Below are 24,262 nucleotides of genomic sequence, written 5' to 3'. Positions count from 1 at the left end.
CGGGTCATTTGGTTTGCAGATAAGTTATGCAAAGGTTGTAATGTACAAATTAGTACTAATACTAAAGTTGTAATGTAGAGATTATATTTTGTTAGATACTTTCAAAGAAAAATGAGGAAATAAATCTGATGAGGAGTATAAGAGAACTTTATATCATTTTCTATTTTTTATCGTGTATTACTAACACTCATATTCTTATTTCACATTCAACTATATTTATAGCCTGTTTGGCCAAGCTGCAGATATTAACTTATTTTGAGAAGTAATTTTTTCTCAAAAGTGCTCTACTGAAAAGTACTTTTGGTGAGAAGAAATTTGTGTTTAGATAATTAATTTAAAAAAACACTTCTAGGCAGCAATTAGTGTTACTAACAGGAAAAGAGCTCTAGAAAAAGAAAAGCTCTCTACCATGAACCCTAATCCATACGATTCTACATCTCCAATACCCCCTAAACCACCAGACATCTACTGCACCACCATGAATTCCACTTCCTTCTCCTCTCCAAATTTACTACCCAACTCACAAACCAACTCTGAGGGTAGTATGAATATTGACTCAAATGAACCTCCTTCAACTCCTTCTCAGTTTGTTAAGAAACCATATCTAAACACCCTCATATCTCATAATACAACCTTTTCAACCTCTTCACAGACAATTACATATGGTTCATTAAACCTTTCCTTAGATATTACTGATGAAACAGAGGCGCCTACTGACCCCTCCATCTTTATACCACTATCCATTAAAGAAAAAATCAAAATTTACTCACCATGGCAACATGCAGTAATTATCAAGCTATATGGTCGAAAAATTAGCCATCAAATACTTAGGCAAAAACTATATTCCTTATGGAAGCCAACGGAAAATCTGCCACTTATAGACCTAGGTTCAGATTTCTTCCTCATCAAATTTCAAAAAGAAGAAAATAAGATTCATGCTTTGCATGATGGCCCCTGGTTTATTTTAAATTATTTCCTCTCCGTTCGCCAATGGAAACCCAAGTTTATGGCATCAGAAATAAATATCAAATACTCCGCCATTTGGTTGCGACTGTCAAAATTACCTATTGAATTTTATGATTTCAAATTCTTCAGAAATTGGGTAATAAAATTAGAAAATTACTCATTGTTGATACTTGCACTTCGTCAACTACAAGAGAAAGATATGCAAGGTTATGTGTTGAGGTCCCATTAGATCAACCATTAAGAACACATATTTTTATTGGTAATCACAAGCAACATATCCTTTATGAAGGATTAAACTTGTTGTGTATTAAGTGTGTTAGAATGGGCCATAATCAACGTAATTGTACCTCCCCAGTACTAAACACCAATACTTTAGAGTCATCTTCCTTGAACATTTTGACCACTACAAACCCTATACCTTCTACCCTTCCCTTTACATCGGTTGAAGATTGGAAAACAGTACAATTTCCTAAGAAATCCATCATAAGAATGACTCACCCCAAAGCAAATCCACTCCAATCACTTCCTGTTTCTATGTTAAGCCCTACTCGACCATCAGGTAAGTATGCTAATAATATAAACTCGTTTAATACTCCTAATAATCCACCCTTCACTAATCTTTCTCTTGATAATAATAATACTCCTATTAACCGTAGAATTACTACAACCATATCCCCACCATATAAATTTTCTATTAATAAATTTGATTTACTTAGCTCAACTGACCCCACTATTGATAATTCTCTCCCTAATCCTACTAACATAGACCAATTAAATCCTATCATTTGTTGATACCCAATTTTTCCCTATGCATTATATATATATATACCCAATTTTTCCCTATGCATTTTATATATGCAAAATACTTTCAAAATAGCATATATATATGCATATATAAGTATGCCCAAGTGTTTTAGTATTTTTTCCTAATTTTTAAAAGATTTTTTAAATCAATTTATTGCCCATTTTAGCAGTACAAAAACTAATAATTATTTCCAAAATCATCATTTTGGTGAATAATTTATTTTATTCTCACATTTATACCAAAATATAGCTAAGATAATTTTTTGCACATTTTTTATAAATTTATTTAGCATTTTAAAACTAAACTGCATATAATTGCAATTTTAGCCTATTTTAAGAATTAATAGCATTTTATAATTATGAAATTGGTTCTAATATTTTTAAATTAATATTTATATATTATTAATTGACTCAGTACTTTTATTTTCTTTCAAAATCATTTTTACTAACAACAACAACAACAACAACAACGACCCAGTATAATCCCACAAGTGGGGTCTGGGGAGGGTAATATGTACGCAGACCTTACCCCTACCCCGAAGGGTAGAGAGGCTGTTTCCAGGAGACCCTCGGCTCAAAAAAGCAATAGGAGATGATATATTAGTACCATAAAAATGCGTAATAAAAATAACAACAATATATAAGAGATATGAAATATGAAATACAGGATACGAAATACGAAATACGAAATACGAAATAGATGACTGGTATAGTACAACTAGAAGGTACAACCCTGCATCAATAGACGACCAATGACATTCCTAGTCTAACTCCTAACTAGATAGTCTCCCTCTATTGTGTTGTAGAAATATTCACACTCTCCCCTAACCTCCAACCTTAATGCTCGACCTCCATAATTCCCTATCAAGGGCCATGTCCTCAGTAATCCTAAGTCGCGCCATGTCCTGTCTGATCACCTCTCCCCAATACTTCTTAGGTCTCCCTCTACCTCTCCGCGTGCCCACTACAGCCAGTCGCTCACACCTCCTCACCGGTGCATCAGTGCTCCTCCTCTGAATGTGCCCGAACCATCTGAGTCTTACTTCCCGCATCTTGTCCTCTATGGGGGCCACACCCACCTTCTCTCGAATATCTGCATTCCTAATCTTATCCATCCTTGTAAGCCCGCACATCCACCTCAACATCCTCATCTCTGCTACTTTCATCTTCTGGGTGTGTGAGTTCTTTACCGGCCAACATTCAGTTCCATACAACATGGCAGGCCTAACCACTGCTCTATAAAACTTACCTTTTAGTAACGGTGGCACTTTCTTGTCACACAAGACTCCCGACGCTAACCTCCACTTCATCCACCCCACCCTTATACGGTGTGTGACATCCTCGTCAATCTCCCCGATCCCCTGAATAACAGATCCAAGGTACTTGAAACTACCTTTCTTGGGAATGACTTGAGAGTCAAGCCTCACTTCAACTCCCGCTTCCGTCGGCTCAACTCCAAATTTGCACTCGAGGTATTCTGTCTTCGTCCTACTCAACTTGAAACCTTTAGACTCAAGAGCATGTCTCCAAATCTCTAGCCTCTCGTTGACGCCGCCTCTTGTCTCGTCAATTAGAATAATGTCATCAGCAAATAGCATGCACCATGGAACCTCCCCTTGAATATGATGAGTCAGTGCATCCATCACCAGGGCAAATAGGAATGGGCTGAGCGCAGACCCTTGGTGCAACCCCGTAATAACTGGAAAGTGTTCAGAGTCGCCTCCTACTGTCCTAACCCGAGTCTTAGCTCCATCATACATGTCTTTAATCACCCTAATATAGTTACTCGGGACCCCTTTATCCTCTAAGCAGCTCCATAAGACCTTCCTAGGAACCTTATCGTACACTTTCTCCAGATCAATAAACACCATGTGGAGATCCTTCTTCTTATCTCTGTGTTGTTCCACCATCCTCCTAATAAGGTGGATAGCTTCTGTGGTAGATCGTCCCGGCATGAACCCGAACTGGTTGTCTGAAATAGACACCGTCCTTCGCACTCTCATTTCTACCACTCTCTCCCAAACTTTCATGGTATGACTTAGTAATTTGATGCCCCTATAGTTGTTACAGCTCTGGACATCACCTTTGTTCTTATACAACGAGACCATTGTACTCCACCTCCACTCTTCAGGCATTCTATTAGTCTTGAATATAACACTAAACAATGCAGTAAGCCATTCCAAGCCTGCTCTACCCACACACCTCCACAGTTCAACCGGAATTTCGTCTGGCCCGGTAGCTCTGCCCCTTCTCATCTTACGCATTGCCTCCATGACTTCATCGATCTCAATGTCCCTACAATTACTTACTTCATGGTGACTGTCGGCATTCCTCGATTCCCCAAGTATAATATCCTGATCCCCTTCTTCACTTAGAAGTTTATGAAAGTAGGTCTGCCACCTCCTCTTAATCTGGTCATCTCCCATCAAAACTTTGTCGTCATCATCTTTTATGCACCTCACTTGGTCCAGATCCCGAGTTGTCCTCTCTCTCGCCTTAGCGAGTCGGAATAACTTCTTCTCCCCACCTTTGTTCCTTAGCTCCTCATACAGACGAGCAAAAGTTGTCGTCTTAGCCTCCGTCACTGCCATCTTCGCCTCCTTCCTAGCTACCTTATACCTTTGACTGTTGTCTCTCTTCTCCTCCTCATCAGTGCTCCCTACTAACCTTAGGTAAGCCGCCTTCTTTGCTTCCACTTTACCTTGGACAACTGCATTCCACCACCAATCTCCTTTGTGTCCACCATAGTGGCCCGTAGATATCCCTAACACCTCACTCGCCGCCTTTCTTATACAGTCCGCCGTCGTCGACCACATTGTGTTTGCGTCCCCACTACTTCTCCAAGCTCCCATTGCCGATAACCTTCCTTCCAACTCTTTAGCTTTATCCTTAGTTAAGGCGCCCCACCTAATCCTGGGGTGTCCTTGTACTGACCTTTTCTTCCTCCTTATCCTATTACAAATGTCCATCACCAAAAGCCTATGCTGCGTTGAGAGGGTCTCACCTGGGATAACTTTGCAGTCCTCGCACAACCTTCTGTCGCATCTCCTGAGGAGTAGATAGTCAATCTGAGTCTTCGCCACCGAACTTTGGTAAGTAACCAAATGTTCATCCCGCTTCGTAAAACTCGAGTTTGCAATGACTAGATCAAAAGCCTTGGCAAAGTCCAACAGCGCAATGCCCCCTCCGTTCCGCTCTCCGAAACCAAATCCGCCATGCACCTCAGTGTACCCACCTGCAGATAACCCAATATGACCATTGAAATCTCCTCCTATGAATAACCTCTCAGAAGGCGGTATACTACGAACAATCTCATCCAACCCCTCCCAAAATTGCCTTTTAATATCCTCATCCAAGCCTGCTTGTGGTGCGTACGCGCTAACGACATTTAAAGTACCCTCACCCACCACCAACTTAATAGTCATTAGCCTATCATTCACCCGTCTGACCTCTACCACGGACTCCCTAAGATGGCTATCTACCAGGATACCCACTCCATTCTTACCCCTCAGGACACCAGAGTACCACAACTTATACCCATCCACGTTTTTCGCCCTCGATCCGACCCACCTAGTCTCATGGACACACGCTATATTAATCTTCCTCTTCTACAGGATTTTCGCCAACTCTATGGATTTACTCATTAGTGAACCTATGTTCCATGACCCGATTCTCAACCTATAGGCTCCCTTTCCCCCTCTACCTCCCCTGTAACCCGACCCACCCCCTGCACCCCACCCCACACTCTGCCCCACCCGCGGACATGCCCTTATTCTATCATCCCAGACTGCAGCCACTACACCTACAACAATCTAGAGAAGTCTCGCTAGTGCACAACGTACACAAATCAAACTAGAAGGAAACACGTGGTAACTAGTATCCTAGTTTAAAGGTTTAACTATTGCGAAGTAAAGTAACAGTAATTCAGCTAACACCAGAAGGGAAACAGTAAAACAGGAGGTACCAACTCCCGATAACAAAACTTATGGCTGATTTGCTGTGCTCGATGTGGTTGTACGCTCCCGCCCACTTCCTACCACCCTTGTTGACACTCGCCCAGGTTGCTCTCCTTTGCCAGTGCTCGTGCGCCCAACTTGTCTCCAATACTCCGAGAATTCCTGAAAACACAGAAAATACCACGACCCAAAAACCAGAAGGAGCTATCACCGCTACCACTAACAATATTGAGGGCAAGTACAGTGCCAGTATTACGTTTTTCTGGAGATCGACGAGTGAATAAAAGATTGAAATTTTAGTGTGTCAAAGGCATTAGAAATGGAGCACGTCAGAGGGAACATGTGCACAAACGTCGCTGGAAAATTCTTCGGCAAGATTCTGATCAAACACCAAGGTCGGAGTTTCAGCTATCTATTTCATCTCCCTTCCGGATCCGTAAAATAAAAGGAAAATATGAAAAAGGAGAGCAAAATGACTCGCCGGAAAAATGTATTTCCGGTCAGATCCAGTAAAATCTAGACCCAAAACTTTCAGATCCTTGGCCTCTTTAATGTATTTCTCCAGATCTGTAAAGTGACCCGGAACGAAACGGTTGCTATTTCAGAAAGTTTCTAAAGATCAAAAGAGACCGAAAAGTTTCACTCATAACCGAAAACAATAATTCAAGCCAAAAACCTAAAACGATGAGGTTTCGTTCTTATGAACCTGAAATGTTTCTTACGAACCTTAAATGCCAACTTAGAATTCAGCAGAAGCTCGACCACAAACAAACAAAATATAGATAGTAAAAATTATATACGAAGGGGACGGGTTAAAAATTATTAACCCGTCCACAAACAAACAAAATCATTTTTACTATTTTTATAAAATAGAAAGGGAAAACTGGCTATTTAAAATCTGACCCATTTTTATTTCAATTATAGCCAGATTTGATCCCTTTAATTGACCCAATTTCAAGCCCAATTTCGGACCAGCCCAGTTCCAATTAACCCGTCCCCTAACCCAATTCAAATGACCCAACCCGGTTCCCCCACCTACCCTCTAAAATCTAGGTCGTTGATCATTCAGATCAACGGCCACTATTCGCCCTTCCACAATTAAACACAAGTGACTATCCTAATCCCCTCATTTCTCACCAACCGCCGCCTCTGAACTCTCAAACTCTCTCAAGCACTCTCGAACCTTCCCTAACCCTAGCCCCTTCTCACTGTCTTCCATCTTAAACTCACCAGAATCCATGGCTTCTCAGGCCATGGGAGTCTTAAACTCACCTCCCTTTGCTCTTGTACACTTGGTACTTGAAGATTCGGGGTCTGACCTCGAAGGTTCTCGCTCAAAGCCTTTATCATTCTAGGGTTCTTCTAAAACCCTAACCTTTCGAGGTTTTCTCCGATTTTTCTTAGATCTGTTATATATCTATGCTCTACTTGAGTTTTCAAACCATTTCCCCAATTTCTTCTTTCAAAAATTACTTTTTTCAAGGTCTTTCTTTTCCGATCTAGGGTTTTCTAAAATGTTTAAGTGATTTCTGACTTTCCATTTCCTTTAAGTGTACTTGCTCCTACTGTGTTCTTCTATATGTGCTTTTCTGCTATAAGTTTCTGATGTTTTTGTGTTCTTCTAATGTATTTTCCTACTAAGTTCTTAAAGTTGTTTGTTTACCTTCTACTGAGCCCCGTTTAAGTTCCTTTTAGAAAACTCCTTAAGCATGTTTCTTCTACTATTCCTACCAGTATTTCCATTATGTTCTGTGAATCTCTCTACTGTATTTTTCTACCGCGTTCTTAAGTGTGCTTACTACTTTTCTTCTACTGAACTTTGTTTGAGTTCTTCTAAAAGAGCCTCTTAAGCATGTTTCCTCTGCTATTCTTATCAGTATTTTCCATTCTATCCTCTGAATCCTGCTGCTTTTTGCATGTTACTTTGCTATCATGTTTTCTCATGAGTTCTGAAAGAAGCATGTTAGAAGCTTCGATTCTCTTCTGAAACCTCTACACATGTCTCGTATTAACTTACTTGCCCTCTTCTTTATGTTTTCTGGTTTGTTCGAACTAGGGCTTTATTTCAAAGATCCCTTAGCTCTTTCAGACTGGTTTTAAACCTTAGAATGAGTTTGGATATCTTTGTTTTCATACAATGTTGAACCTTTTCTTTCTACTGATTTTACAAAGGCGTGACAAGTTTCTTTCATGTTTAACGTGTCTGTATGCTTTTATATGTGATGAATCTTTCTTCAAAAAGGTTTACAAACTTATGATTGATTCAAAATTCCTTTTTAATAGGTCTAATTGATTGTTTGCTGATTTTTCTTAAGTTAAAATCTTTCCCATCCTTCTGACTTGGTTCATACATACCAAATCTCGGACCATATGATTTACTGGATGTTAACTGATTTCCTTTCCTTATTTACACAAATCGTGTGCTGTCAAGACCTTGTCCTTAAATAGACCTTTATGTATTTACCCCTTTTATGCTGGTTTGAAAAAGGTTTGATGAATCCATTTCCTTAATTAGTTTTGCCCATTTGAAATCAAAAGCCCTTAATAAGAGGGAAACCTTCTGTAATTGATTTTCAAACTATTTTCTTACCTATTCTGCTTGCTTTCTACACTATAAAAAGGGCACGACCCTTCTGCACTTTAACACACTCTCAATTTAACACTTTTATACTACTCAAGTATCATAGTTCTCTAATCATAATATTCTGACTATCTCCTTGCACTTTGGCTTCACAAGACTACTGCTTTCTTTTCTGGTTTCCCTGAAACTGGTATGTTCTAGTTTGATTTTTAGCCTCATCCCAATGTGTTTATTTTACAGCTTTTATACCCCTGTTTGCTTTACTGCCTATGTTTAATGTTAATTAGTATATGTTTCTATTGTGAACCCCTGCACCCCTGTCCCCTTCTATGTGTTTGAGTTGAAGTTCAGAATATGGCAACATCCAAGTTGTTGCTCATGTCTGGACTTGATCCCTTAGGGGATCGTAACTCCCAAAAATATGGCTAACAGGCTGGTTGGGGTGTGCCGACACTCCAATTGCTAGGTATGACCACTAGCTTGTCTTGGCTTTCCCCAAAATCCCCTCTCTGCACTTACACTCTCTCTTAGATTCTAAGTTCTGCCCCCTCCTATGAGCCTTGCTTTGGGACCTTGAGTTCCCTCTGAACTTGGACATTTGAGGGTTGGCCCTTCCACACAGCACTATGACTCATATTTTGCAATATACTTGGGTATGAGCACTGTTTGGAGTCCATTTGAGACTCTTAGGGAGATCTGACACATCCCAAGTAAGAGAAAGGCTTTGGATATTTGATCTTTGGAGTTTGTTCATTTCATATTTCAGACCTGGAGTCCGAATTAGGCTCCCCTTGGTTGTACTTTAATTTCTGATGTAATTTTCTTTTCTTATTCATATTGGGCTGTAATAATTTGTAATAACTTATGGGGTTTTAGTGAAAAGGGGAGGGTAAATCATGCATGCAAAAGGGGTAGATATCATATTCATAAGTATTTATTATACTTCTACAATCATGTCCTGCTTTCACTTCTGCATTTTCATATAAAAATCTTGTTTATAGGTTCTGCGTTTTCATATAGAAATCCTGTTTATAGGTTTTGCATTTTCATATAGAAATCCTGTTTATAGGTTCTGCATTTTCATATAGAAATCATGTTTACAGGTCCTGTATTTTCATATAGAAACCATGTCTGTAAATTTCTGCATTTCTGTATTATCTAGAAAACATGTCTATAGGATCAACCCCACTCCAGTTCCCACAGCTCTACTAGACTTTAACCATCCATCCCAACCCGAACATCTCGTCCGTTCTTGAAAATCTCCATCAGCATATTCTGCCGACGAATCCTGAACTACATCTGGCCTGATTCTTGTAAGACCAGGGATATGTGGGCATCTCAGGAACCAGAGCATGGTCAACCTCTTCAAACCATTTCGTTCGGTCAAATTAGCCATCACATCTTTACCCGACAACTCTTTCATTCTTCCCGGGTAAAGAGGGTCAGTTGTTGATACCCAATTTTTCCCTATGCATTTTATATATACAGAATACTTTCAAAATAGCATATATATGCATATATAAGTATGCCCAAGTGTTTTAGTATTTTTTCCTAATTTATAAAAGATTTTTTAGACCAATTTATTGCCCATTTTAGCAGTACAAAAACTAATAATTATTCCCAAAATCATCATTTTGGTGAATAATTTATTTTATTCTCACATTAATACCAAAATATAGCTAAGATAATTTTTTGCACATTTTTTATAAATTTATTTAGCATTTTAAAACTAAATTGCATATAATTACAATTTTAGCCTATTTTAAGACTAATAGCATTTTATAATTATGAAAGTGGTTCCAATATTTTTAAATTAATATTTATATATTATTAACTGATCAAATACTTTTAATTTGCTTTCAAAATCATTTTTACTATTTTTATAAAATAGAAAGGGAAAACTGGCTATTTAAAATCTGACCCATTTTTATTTCAATTATAGCCAAATTTGATCCCCTTAATTGACCCAATTTCAAGCCCAATTTCGGACCAGCCCAGTTCCAATTAACCCGGCCCCTAACCCAATGCAAATGACCCAACCCGGTTCCCACACCTACCCTCTTAAATCTAGGCCGTTGATCATCAGATCAACAGTCACTATTCGCCCTTCCATGATTAAACACAAGTGACTACCCTAATCCCCTCATTTCTCACCAATCGCCGCCTCTGAACTCTCAAACTCTCTCAAACACTCTCGAACCTTCCCTAACCCTATCCCCCTCTCACCGTCTCCCACCTTAAACTCACCGGAATCCATGGCTTTTGAGGCCATGGGAGTCTTAAACTCACCTCCCTTTCCTCTTGTACACTTGGTACTTGAAGATTCGGGGTTTGACCTCAAAGGTTCTCGCTCAAATCTTTGTCAGTTCGAGGTTTCACGGCCATCTCCGGCTTTGCTCTGGCGTATCCTGGTCTTATGAGCCTGTTTCTGACTTCTCTGACTCAGATCGGAGACCTTTTCAAAGCCTTTCTAATTCTAGGGTTCTTCTAAAACCCTAACCCTTCGAGATTTTCTCCGATTTTTCTTAGATCTGTTATATATCTATGCTCTACTTGAGTTTTCAAACCATTTCTCCAATTTCTTCTTTCAAAGATTACCTTTTTCAAGGTCTTTCTTTTCCGATCTAGGGTTTTCTAAAATGTTTAAGTGATTTCTGACTTTCCTTTTCCTTTAAGTGTACTTGCTCCTACTGTGTTCTTCTATATGTGCTTTTACCATGCTCTTGTATGACTATCTTACTGTGTTCTTCTATATGTGCTTTTCTGCTATAATTTTCTGATGATTTTGTATTCTTCTAATGTATTTTCCTACTAAGTTCTTTGTTTGCCTTCTACTGAGCCCCGTCTAAGTTCCTTTTCGAAAACTCCTTAAGCATGTTTCTTCTACCGTGTTCTTAAGTGTGCTTACTACTTTTCTTCTACTGAACTTTGTTTGAGTTCTTCTAAAAGAGCCTCTTAAGCATGCTTCCTCTACTATTCTTATCGGTATTTTCCATTCTATCCTGAATCCTGCTACTGTTTACATGTTACTTTGCTATCATGTTTTCTCATGAGTTATGAAAGAAGCATGTTAGAAGCTTCGATTCTCTTCTGAAACCTCTACACATGTCTCGACTTAACTTACTTTCCATCTTCTTTATGTTTTTTGGTTTGTTCGAACTAGGGCTTTATTTCAAAGACCCCTTAGCTCTTTCAGACTGGTTTTAAACCTCTGAATGAGTTTGGATATCTTTGTTTTCATACAATGTTGAACCTTTTCTTTCTACTGATTTTACAAAGGCATGACAAGTTTCTTTCATGTTTAACGTGTCTGTATGCTTTTATATGTGATGAATCTTTCTTCAAAAAGGGTTTCAAACTAATGATTGATTGAGAATTCCTTTTTAATAGGTCTAATTGATTGTTTGCTGATTTTCCTTAAGTTAAAATCTTTCCCATCCTTCTAACTTGGTTCATTCATACCAAATCTCGGACCATGTGATTTACTGGCTGTTAACTGATTTTCTTTCCTTATTTACACAAACCGTGTGCTGTCAAGACCCTGTCCTTAAATAGACCTTTATGTATTTACCCCTTTTATGGTGGTTTGAAAAAGGTTTGATGAATCCATTTCCTTAATTAGTTTTGCCCATTTGAAATCAGACTCCCTTAATTAAAGGGAAACCTTCTATAATTGATTTTCAAACTATTTTCTTACCTATTCTGCTTGCTTTCTACACTATAAAAAGGGCACGACCCTTCTGCACTTTAACACACTCTCAATTTAACACTTTATACTACTCAAGTATCATAGTTCTCTAATCATAATATTCTGACTATTTGCTTGCACTTTGGCTTCACAAGACTACTGCTTTCTTTTCTGGTTTCCCTGAAACTGGTACGTTCTAGTTTGATTTTCAGCCTCATCCCAATGTATTTATTTTACAGCTTCTACACCCATGTTTGCTTTACTGCCTATGTTTAATGTTAATTAGTATATGTTTCTATTGTGAACCCCTGCACCCCTGTCCCCTTCTATGTGTTTGAGTTGAAGTTCAGAATATGGCAACATCCAAGTTGTTGCTCATGTCTCGACTTGATCCCTTAGGGGATCCTAACTCCCAAAAATATGGCTAACAGGCTGGTTGGGGTGTGTCGGCACTCCAATTGCTAGGTATGACCACTAGCTTGTCTTGGCTTTCCCCAAAATCCTATCTCTGCACTTACACTTTCTCTTAGATTCTAAGTTCTACCCCCCTCCTATGAGCCTTGCTTTGGGACATTGAGTTCCCTCTGAACTTGGACATTTGAGGGCTGTCCCTTCCACACTGCACTATGACTCATATTCTGCAATATACTTGGGTGTGAGCACTGCTCGGAGTCTATTTGAGACTCTTAGGGAGCTCTGACACATCCCAAGTAAGAGAAAGGCTTTGGATATTTGATCTTTGGAGTTGGTTCATTTCATATTTCAGACATGGAGTCTGAATTAGGCTCCCCTTAGTTGTACTTTAATTTCTGATGTAATTTTCTTTTCTTATTCATACTGGGCTGTAATAATTTGTAATAACTTATGGGGTTTTAGTGAAGAGTGGAGGGGAAATCATGCATGCAAAAGGGGTAGATATCATGTTCATAGGTATTTATTATACTTCTGCAATCATGTCCTGCTTTCACTTCTGCGTTTTCATATAAAAATCTTGTTTAAAGGTTCTGCATTTTCATATAGAAATCCTATTTATAGGTTCTGCATTTTCATATAGAAATCCTATTTATAGGTTTTGCATTTTCATATAGAAATCATGTTTACAGGTCCTGCATTTTCATATAGAAACCATGTCTGTAAATTTCTGCATTTCTGTATTATCTAGAAAACATGTCTATAGGTTCTACATTTCATAACGCGACCGTATCGTTTGTCGATTTGGAATTCCATAATCAATCATTACTGATAATGGTTCCAATCTCAATAGTGACTTAATGAAAGCCATGTGTGAAACCTTCAAGATCAAACACAAGAATTCTACAACCTATATACCTCAGATGAACGGAGCCGTAGAGGCCGCCAATAAGAATATCAAGAAGATACTAAGGAAAATGATAGAGAAGCATAAGCAGTGGCACGAGAAGTTATCACTTGCTTTATTGGGTTATCGCACCACAGTCCGCACATCAACCGGGGCAACCCCCTATATGTTGGTTTACGGTACAGAGGCTGTTATTCCCGCTGAGGTAGAAATTCCTTTCCTTAGGATCATACAATAAGCTGAACTCGACAATGCAGAATGGGTGAAAAGTCATTACGAACGGCTAGCTCTTATAGACGGAAAGAGAATGAATACAGTTTTCCACGATTAGCTTTATCAAAACAGAATGGCCAGAGCCTTCAACAAAAGAGTCAAGCCAAGACAATTCGCACCGGGGCAGCTAGTGCTAAAAAAGATTTTCCCGCATCAGGACGAGGCCAAAGGGAAGTTCTCCCCCAACTGGCACGGTCTGTACATGGTCCACCAGGTTCTAACAGGAGGAGTCTTCATACTTGCAGAAATGGACAGAGAAGTTTGGCCGAAGCCGATCAATTTAGATGTAGTGAAGTGATATTATATGTAACCTTTATGTTTTCCTTTATGATGTAATTTGAACTATGCCTGACCTGATTCCCGTTTAAGAGGGGATACGTAGGCAGCCCTATGAGTTCGGTCACAATTCAATAAAATTTTCATTTCCACCGCAATTGGAAACTGGGGCAAAATTTTGAGGAGGACCCTCAAAATTCCGAAGTGATTTCAGCCATTCACCGCAAACAGCCATCAGAAGCAGCAGCCCAGTAAACTGGTGTAGAATTTTGAGGAGGACCCTCAAAATTCCGGAGCAAGAGAAGTTGCAATGTCTTGAACCACGCCGCAGTCGTAGGTTCATCTCAGGAAAACTATTCTCGATTATGTATTTATGTTATATTTTTATTAAATCATGTATGTCTGTTACCAAAGTTGCTTCGTTTATCAACGCTACCCCAATTATCACACAACATCACCGGAACTGAGCCGAGTAGGTCAAGTAGAGCCAAGCGGGAACACGGACTAACCTCCCCCTTTACAAAACTCACAATTTTCTTTGGATGCAGGCACTTGAGTTGCAAAATCATCAAATATACTATACACTCACAAGACTCACATTACCCGGAAATACTACTCTCAGAACCACTGCACTTGCTCACAGCTATTATCCGTACGCAGTGTCCCCAGCAGACACAGTATCCCCAACAGTCGCAATATCACAAACCGCTATCAGCTAAGAAAATTCTATTATTATTTGCCTTTTTACTTTCTGCATAAGGCTACTATTCTGCCTTCCGAGGTTAAGCTCTACCTCCATCTGCATTCTCTAGGTTTCATAAGGCTACCATTCTGCCTTCCGAGGTTAAGTTCTACTTCCATCTGCATTCTCTGCATTGCATAAGGCTACCATTTTGCCTTCCGAAGTTAAGCTATACCTCCATCTGCATTTCTTGCATTGTATAAGGCTACCATTCTGCCTCCCGAGGTTAAGCTTTACCTCCATCTCGCATGGCTGAAAGATCGCCACCTTCATTTACTCCTTGCATGGCTGAAATATTGCCGCCTTCATTTACTTCTTGCGTGGCTAAAAGATCGCCACCTTCATTTACTTCTTGCATGGTTGAAAGATCGCCACCCTCATTTACTTCTTGCATGGTTGAAAGATCGTCACCTTCATTTACTTCTTGCATGGCTGAAAGATCGCCACCTCATTTATATTTGCAAGGCTGAAAGATCGCCACCTACTGCATCTCATGGGCTGAAAGATCGCCAAATTATCCAAGGGCATCATCGTTCAGAGGTACCATTTGATAGCTCGAGAACACCATGCCATGGCCCGATGATCCCTTTTAATCTTTTGCATATCATTATTCAAAGGCATCATGGTTTGGAGGCATCATCCTCATATCCCGAGAGCATCATTTCATGGCCCGTGAATCCTTTATTATATGCTTCATGTCCCAAGACATCATGGTCCAATGACGTCATCCTAACCATCCAAAGACAATATTCATGGTCCAACGGGAACTTGCATCATGTTTAAATTTATGCACAATATACGCTTCTATTGTTTATTTGCAGGTAAACTGGCGAGCAACGGCCGTCTCAGCAGGATCAACCCCACTCCAGTTCCTACATCTCTACTAGACTTTAACCATCCATCTCAACCCGAACATCTCGTCCGTTCTTGAAAATCTCCATCAGCATATTTTGCCGACGAATCCTGAACTACATATGGCCTGATTCTTGTAAGACCAGGGATATGTGGGTAGCTCAGGAACCAGAGCATGGTCAACCTCTTCAAACCATTTCGTTCGGTCAAATTAGCCATCACATCTTTACCCGACAACTCTTTCATCCTTCCCGGGTAAAGAGGGGCAGCTGTTGATACCCAATTTTTCCCTATGCATTTTATATATACATAATACTTTCAAAATAGCATATATATGCATATATAAGTATGTCCAAGTGTTTTAGTATTTTTTCCTAATTTTTAAAAGATTTTTTAAACCAATTTATTGCCCATTTTAGCAGTACAAAAACTAATAATTATTCCCAAAATCATCATTTTGGTGAATAATTTATTTTATTCTCACACTAATACCAAAATATAGCTAATATAATTTTTTGCACATTTTTTATAAATTTATTTAGCATTTTAAAACTAAATTGCATATAATTGCAATTTTAGCCTATTTTAAGACTAATAGCATTTTATAATTATGAAAGTGGTTCCAATATTTTTAAATTAATATTTATATATTATTAATGGATCCAGTACTTTTAATTTGCTTTCAAATTTTTTTTACTATTTTTATAAAATAGGAAGGAGAAAACTAGCTATTTAAAATATGACCCATTTTTATTTCAATTATAGCCAAATTTGATCCCCTTAATTGACCCAATTTCAAGCCCAATTTCGGACCAGTCCAGTTCCAATTAACCCGTCCCCTAACCCAATTCAAATGACCCAATCCGGTTCCCCCACCTACCCTCTTAAATCTAGGTCGTTGATCATTCAGATCAACAGTCACTATTCGCCCTTCCATAATTAAACACAAGTGACTACCCTAATCCCCTCATTTCTCACCAACCGCTGCCTCTGAACTCTCAAACTCTCTCAAACACTCTCGAACCTTCCCTAACCCTAGCCCCTTCTCACCGTCTTCCACCGTATACTCACCGGAATCCATGGCTTCTCAAGCCATGGGAGTCTTAAACTCACCTCCCTTTGCTCTTGTACACTTGGTACTTGAAGATTCGGGGTCTGACCTCGAAGGTTCTCGCTCAAATCTTTGCCAGCTCGAGGTTTCACGGCCATCTCCGGCTTTGCTCCGGCGTATCCTGGTCTTATGAGCCTGTTTCTGACTTCTCCGACTCAGATCGGAGACCTTTTCAAAGCCTTTCTCATTCTAGGGTTCTTCTAAAACCCTAACCCTTCGAGCTTTTCTCCGATTTTTCTTAGATATGTTATATATCTATGCTCTACTTGAGTTTTCAAACCATTTCCCCAATTTCTTCTTTCAAAAATTACTTTTTTCAAGGTCTTTCTTTTCCGATCTAGGGTTTTCTAAAATGTTTAAGTGATTTCTGACTTTCCTTTTCCTTTAAGTGTACTTGCTCCTACTGTGTTCTTCTATATGTGCTTTTACCATGCTCTTGTATGACTATCTTACTGTGTTCTTCTATATGTGCTTTTCTGCTATAAGTTTCTGATGTTTTTGTGTTCTTCTAATGTATTTTCCTACTAAGTTCTTAAAGTTCTTTGTTTGCCTTCTACTGAGCCCCGTCTAAGTTCCTTTTCGAAAACTCCTTAAGCATGTTTCTTCTACCGCGTTCTTAAGTGTGCTTACTACTTTTCTTCTACTGAACTTTGTTTGAGTTCTTCTAAAAGAGCCTCTTAGGCATGTTTCCTCTACTATTCTTATCAGTATCTTCCATTCTATCCTTTGAATCCTGCTACTGTTTGCATGTTACTTTGCTATCATGTTTTTCTCTTGAGTTCTGAAAGAAGCATGTTAGAAGCTTCGATTCTCTTCTGAAACCTCTACACATGTCTCGACTTAACTTACTTGCCCTCTTCTTTATGTTTTCTGGTTTGTTCGAACTAGGGCTTTATTTCAAAGATCCCTTACCTCTTTCAGACTGGTTTTAAACCTCTGAATGAGTTTGGATATCTTTGTTTTCATACAATGTTGAACCTTTTCTTTCTACTGATTTTACAAAGGCATGACAAGTTTCTTTCATGTTTAACGTGTCTGTATGCTTTTATATGTGATGAATCTTTCTTCAAAAAGGTTTTCAAACTTATGATTGATTCAGAATTCCTTTTTAATAGGTCTAATTGATTGTTTGCTGATTTTCCTTAAGTTAAAATCTTTCCCATCCTTCTAACTTGGTTCATTCATACCAAATCTCGGACCATGTGATTTACTGGCTGTTAACTGATTTCCTTTCCTTATTTACACAAATCGTGTGCTGTTAAGACCATGTCCTTAAATAGACCTTTATGTATTTACCCCTTTTATGCTGGTTTGAAAAAGGTTTGATGAATCCATTTCCTTAATTAGTTTTGCCCATTTGAAATCAAAAGCCCTTAATTAGAGGGAAACCTTCTGTAATTGATTTTCAAACTATTTTCTTACCTATTCTGCTTGCTTTCTACACTATAAAAAGGGCACGACCCTTCTGCACTTTAACACACTCTCAATTTAACACTTTTATACTACTCAAGTATCATAGTTCTCTAATCATAATATTCTGACTATTTGCTTGCACTTTGGCTTCACAAGACTACTGCTTTCTTTTCTGGTTTCCCTGAAACTGGTATGTTCTAGTTTGATTTTCAGCCTCATCCCAATGTGTTTATTTTACAGCTTCTACACCCATGTTTGCTTTACTGCCTATGTTTAATGTTAATTAGTATATGTTTCTATTGTGAACCCCTGCACCCATGTCCCCTTCTATGTGTTTGAGTTGAAGTTCAGAATATGGCAACATCCAAGTTGTTGCTCATGTCTCGACTTGATCCCTTAGGGGATCCTAACTCCCAAAAATATGGCTAACAGGCTGGTTGGGGTGTGCGGACACTCCAATTGCTAGGTATGACCACTAGCTTGTCTGGATTTCCCCAAAATCCTCTCTCTGCACTTACACTCTCTCTTAGATTCTAAGTTCTACCCCCCTCCTATGAGCCTTGATTTGGGACCTTGAGTTCCCTCTGAACTTGGAAATTTGAGGGTTGGCCCTTCCACACTGCACTATGACTCATATTCTGCAATATACTTGGGTGTGAGCACTGCTCGGAGTCCATTTAAGACTCTTAGGGAGCTTTGACATATCCCAAGTAAGAGAAAGGCTTTGGATATTTGATCTTTGGAGTTGGTTCATTTCATATTTCAGACCTGGAGTCTGAATTAGGCTCCCCTTGGTTGTACTTTAATTTCTGATGTAATTTTCTTTTCTTATTCATATTGGGTTGTAATAATTTGTAATAACTTATGGGGTTTTAGTGAAAAGGGGAGGGTAAATCATGCATGCAAAAGGGGTAGATATCATATTCATAAGTATTTATTATACTTCTGCAATCATGTCCTGCTTTCACTTCTGCGTTTTCATATAAAATCCTTGTTTATAGGTTCTGCATTTTCATATAGAAATCTTGTTTATAGGTTCTGCATTTTCATATAGAAATCTTGTTTATAGGTTATGTATTTTCATATAGAAATCATGTTTACAGGTCCTGCATTTTCATATAGAAATCATGTTTACAGGTCCTGCATTTTCATATAGAAACCATGTCTGTAAATTTCTGCATTTCTGTATTATCTAGAAAACATGTCTATAGGTTCTACATTTCATAACACTGCATATCATATAGATAACTTGTCTATAGGACTTCTTGAATTCTGCATATGCATCTATCACTAGGCAAACGTGTTCACAGGTTTTAATAACAAACAACAACATTTTAGATACCATGCTTATAGGACTCCTGCATTTTTATTTCGACTATAAACGTTATTTTTAATCAATCATCCAACTTATAGATGTGGTCAACAACACACCGATAAGAAGGACTCTACTAGACACGGATCCGAGACATCCTAGGATACTTTAAAACCTTAGTCTCTGATAACAAGTTTGCCACGCCCCAAAAACCGAGGAGCGCGACCGGCGCTCAACCGAGTAAACCCGACTGAGCAAGCCTGTTAGGTTTCCGTTCAACCCAAACTAATTCATGAATATCATACTTTGTAAATTTATCACTAACGACTTCCATTTCATTTCCATTAGCAACTTCATTCACAATTTTCAAAATATTACAACTTTTACATTCGTTAAGAACATGTTTAGCAAATACCAACATTTCTAGTTCAGTTCCCAATATCAAACACCACCCACAACCTGTCTACGGAGCCTCTAAATACAACTGGAGAGTAATATAGAAATACCGACAACAAGGCTCCGGTTATACCTAAAAATACAAAGTACATGAGAAACACAAGATACAGGAACCCCGAAATGAAGTGGGGCTCACCAAGTCACTGCTATCACTAATCGATGCCGCCTACTGTGGGACCACCTGTATCAATTAAAGATACAACGCCCCCGACAAAAAGAACGTTAGTGTCGTCGAATAGCACTAGTATGTATAGCTAGAAATCCTCTTTCAAAATAGAATAACCACATAAGAAAGGAAATCATAGTACGTAAAGCAACTATAAAATGTCTCATGGATTTACATTTCAGGTTTTTATTATACTTACCTTACTCTGAACTTCCTTGGGGTCAATTCAACCATATGAACTATGCGTGGGATACAAAATATAATGTAATCACAACAACATGTATAAGCAAGGGCAACGAAATAAAAACCACCTACCGTTTGTGTTAAATAGGCATCTCACCAGACCATTCGGTCCTTTCTTGCTATGCACATATATGTTTTGGAGACCGTTAGAAGGTTCACATATTGTATTATACACCTATGTATTTCATAGCCCGTTCATAGGGTCCACATATTATATTATACACTATGCATTTCATAGCCCGTCCATAAGGTCCACATATTATATTATACACCTATGCGTTTCATAGCTCGTCCCTAGGGTTCACATATTATATTATACACCTATACGTTTCATAGCCCGTCCATAGGGTCCACATATTATATTATACACCTATGTGTTTCATAGCCCGTCCATAGGGTTCACATATTATACACAATAAGCCTTTCATATTGTACTTAGTTTCATTGGTACCTTTAGCTACTCACAACATCATTAATTTATCTGCTCCTTTTGGCCATACATACGATTCTTCTTTCATGGTACAATGGTCGTATTTCATATTCCACAATGCACTTATTTCACTTCCAAACATCTTTATATTTTACCAATAAAACATTTCCAATCAAGACTTTAGGTATACATATAAGCAATTATGTGCCTTAAGCATATCGAACTTTCTCACACAATTTGGCATACTAGCCTTCATTTGAAACACGACACAAAGTCGTAACATTTTAATACGCAATCCATACTTTGATCATATATCTTCATTCACAAGGCTCATTTTTGAATAGTCAAGTTTATAGGTAATAACTCGGAATATAGAAATTAGGAATTTTGAGCCAACCATACTTGAACTTATGAAAACATTTATGGAATTCAGTTATAAGAGAGAAAGTTTAGCCAACATACCTCAAAGAGCTTTTCCTTAAGTTACTATGACGTTCCGGAAATTCTAGCAATCCCAATCTACTTTGAGACATAACAAAATCGAATACAAATTAGGGAGATATTCATGGTTTCAGCTCATTTGAGCATTTTATCAAATACTAGTTGTGCATCTTGATTTCAAAGCTCTTCTACAAGATTTTCTTAATTTCCTAACCCAATCTTTACTTATTTGTGTTCAACAATCTTTCCACAAACTTAACTATTACACCCAAAAAGCATACTTCAATAACTCATCTTATACCCAAACTCGAAATTAGAGTCTAGTGTATAGAACCTTACCTCTTAGATGAAGATCTTGTAGGATTTCTTGTTGGATTTCAAGGCTTGGACGAGATTTTTTATGAACAAGGCACTTGAGCTTCTTTTTCTCTCTAGATGTTCTCTCCCCTCTCTCTAAAATCTCCAGAAATCCCCAAAATAATGAACCCCAAACGAGTTAAATTAAATGGGGTTCGGGTCTTAAAAACTCGTTTTTGTACAGTCGCGACGCGTGCGGTGCCGCGGGGCACGGGTCGGCTGTGAAAAATGTGTCTGGAAATGAAATTTTCGATCATTCTGGAATTCCCTACAGGCGCGGCGCCGCGTGGGGCGCGCGGTAGTACAATTTTTGGCGTCGTTTGGTAATTTAGCCATAACTTATTGTATGAGTGTCCAAATGACAAACGGTTTGAAGCGTTAGAAACTAGACTCGAAGACCTTCCATTTGATAGGTTGTTCACCATATAAAACCTTATATATATATATATATATATATATATATATATATATATATATATATATAATATGTCAATTATCTGTATTTTCTAATCATTTGAAATTTTGGCCTATCATGAAAATTATTTTCAGCTTGAATTAGACTTAGGTCTCTCCTTAGATCCCACATTACTTATTATATGATTTATACACTTATTTACCAAATCCAATTGATGTTCATCATGTTAATAGCACTTAAAATGTTATAATTAGCATGCCTGACACCACGAAATCCTAAATTACATACCGAAATTTTTCGGGGCCTTACAGGGCAGCCCTTGCCCGGACCCTTATAAGAGTATATTTTCTATAACAAATTTTTTGATGATTTAGAATAAAAATTATAGGATACATTTATCATTATGCATTTTATACTGTTGAATTGCAGATAAAGAACTTTTCATTGGACATTCTAAAAAGAAGCTCAAAAACATGGGTGCCTACACTTGTCAATGAGCTCAACTCCATGTTTGAAACTTTTGAATCAGATATCTCAAAATCAAACTCAGCTTCTCTCCTCCCTGTTATGCACAAATTCCTCTTCAACTTTACTCTCTTAGGAGCCAATCCATCAGCTTCACCAGAAATAGCCAATTCTGGCTATGTCATGCTTGACACGTGGCTAGCTATTCAACTTGCACCTACTGTTAGTATTGGTGTACTTCAACCCCTTGAAGAAATATTTGTCCACTCTTTTACTTACCCTTTTTTCCTTGTCAAAGGTAGTTATGAAAAACTGATTCAATTTGTCAAAAATGAAGCTAAGGAAGTTTTAAACAGAGGGAAATCAGAGTTTGGACTTACTGAACAAGAAGTTATACATAACCTTTTGTTCATTCTTGGGTTCAACGCTTTTGGTGGTTTCTCTATTTTCTTGCCAACCCTTTTGGGAAATCTTGGAGATGAAAAAAATGCAGAACTACAAGAGAAGTTAAGAAATGAAGTGAGAGAGAAAGTTGGATTAAAGCCAGAAAATTTGAGTTTTGAGAGTGTTAAAGAAATGGAACTTGTTCAATCTTTTGTATATGAAACACTTAGACTTAGTCCACCAGTGCCAAGTCAATATGCAAGAGCAAGAAAAGATTTTAAGCTAAGTTCACATGATTCAGTATATGAAATCAATAAGGTGAACTTCTTTGTGGATATCAGCCATTGGTAACGAGAGATCCAAAGGTGTTTGATGATCCTGAAAAGTTTGTGTTGGAAAGGTTTACAAAGGAAAAAGGGAAAGAATTGCTGAATTATTTGTTTTGGTCAAATGGACCACAGAGTGGGAGACCAACTCAATCAAACAAACAATGTGCGGCTAAGGATGTTGTTACTCGTACTGCTTCTTTGATTATGGCTTATATTTTTCAAAGGTATGATTCAGTGAGTTTCTCTTCTGGTTCACTCACTTCTATGAAAAAAACTAGTTGAGTTTTGAGTTGTGACAGCTAATTAATCTTTGCTAGACATGTCAGAATAATGTCCCCCCCCCCCCCCCCCCCGTCCCGTCATCGTCTTCTTTAAACTTTATATGAGTTTTACACATTTAGTGAGCGTTGGACATAAGAATTGTAAAATTTCGGAAAAAGGTAAAAAAAAAAAAAAAAATGGTATTAAAAATTATAGTTGTGTTTGGACATGAATATAATTTTATGCTATTTTGAATTTTTGTGAAAGATGTGAAGTAAAAATTTTGAAAAAATAACTTTTTGGAATTTTTTAAATTTTCGAAAAATTCCGAAATTCAACTTCAAATGAAAATCAAAAATTTTATGGACAAACACTGATTTCGTAAAAAAAAAAAAAAAAAAAAATCTTAAAGAGTTGCAGTTTAAAAAACTTTACGCATGACAAAGTCACTCAAAAGAGAACTTTTGTGATCCTCAATTATAAGTGGGATTAATAATTGGAAAAATACATTGATACAAATGAAGGAGGCATGCATGTACTTCCAATGACTATTTTTCTTTCTGATTTTTGGCAATTAAATCAGTATTCTTTTCCCAATTAGCTCAACAGATTAGTCCACCACAGCCAGGTTGGTTAACTTCGGAAAATTCTAAAATGAAAAGAATTAAATATGCAATATGGAGATTAGTCCTAAGAGAAAAGTTCTTGCTCATTATGTAAGTTTGTTAATTACAACTCTGTTGCTGTAACAAAACAAAACAAAAAAGAGAAAAAAGATTGGTCGAAAAGCAATTCCGAATTAATAGAAGTTGAATACATCTGAGATTGCCACATTGTTGATAATAGGTGCAAGTCAAGCACATGGAGTTTTTCATCTTTTGTTCAAATAAACCGGTAATGAAAGGGTAACCCGATGCACAAACCATCCGGTATTACCCAAGGTCCGAGGAAGGACTCGCACCCCAAGAGGGCGTCGTATAGGCAACTTACCCTAATGCAAGTTCCAGTGGTTGATTTCATCTG

General features: G+C 38.0%; 1 pseudogene; it reads left to right on the top strand.

The window, feature by feature from the left end:
- Window positions 1–1,455: 1,455 nt before the first annotated feature.
- Window positions 1,456–23,294, top strand: LOC107830450 (fatty acid hydroperoxide lyase, chloroplastic-like; annotated as a pseudogene).
- Window positions 23,295–24,262: the final 968 nt, after the last annotated feature.

The sequence above is a fragment of the Nicotiana tabacum genome, chromosome 11 (genome assembly GCF_000715075.1).
Source record: "Nicotiana tabacum cultivar K326 chromosome 11, ASM71507v2, whole genome shotgun sequence".
NCBI classification, from domain to species: domain Eukaryota; kingdom Viridiplantae; phylum Streptophyta; class Magnoliopsida; order Solanales; family Solanaceae; genus Nicotiana; species Nicotiana tabacum.
Note: the sequence above shows the minus strand (reverse complement) of the source record. Positions and strands in the feature narration are given on the sequence as shown.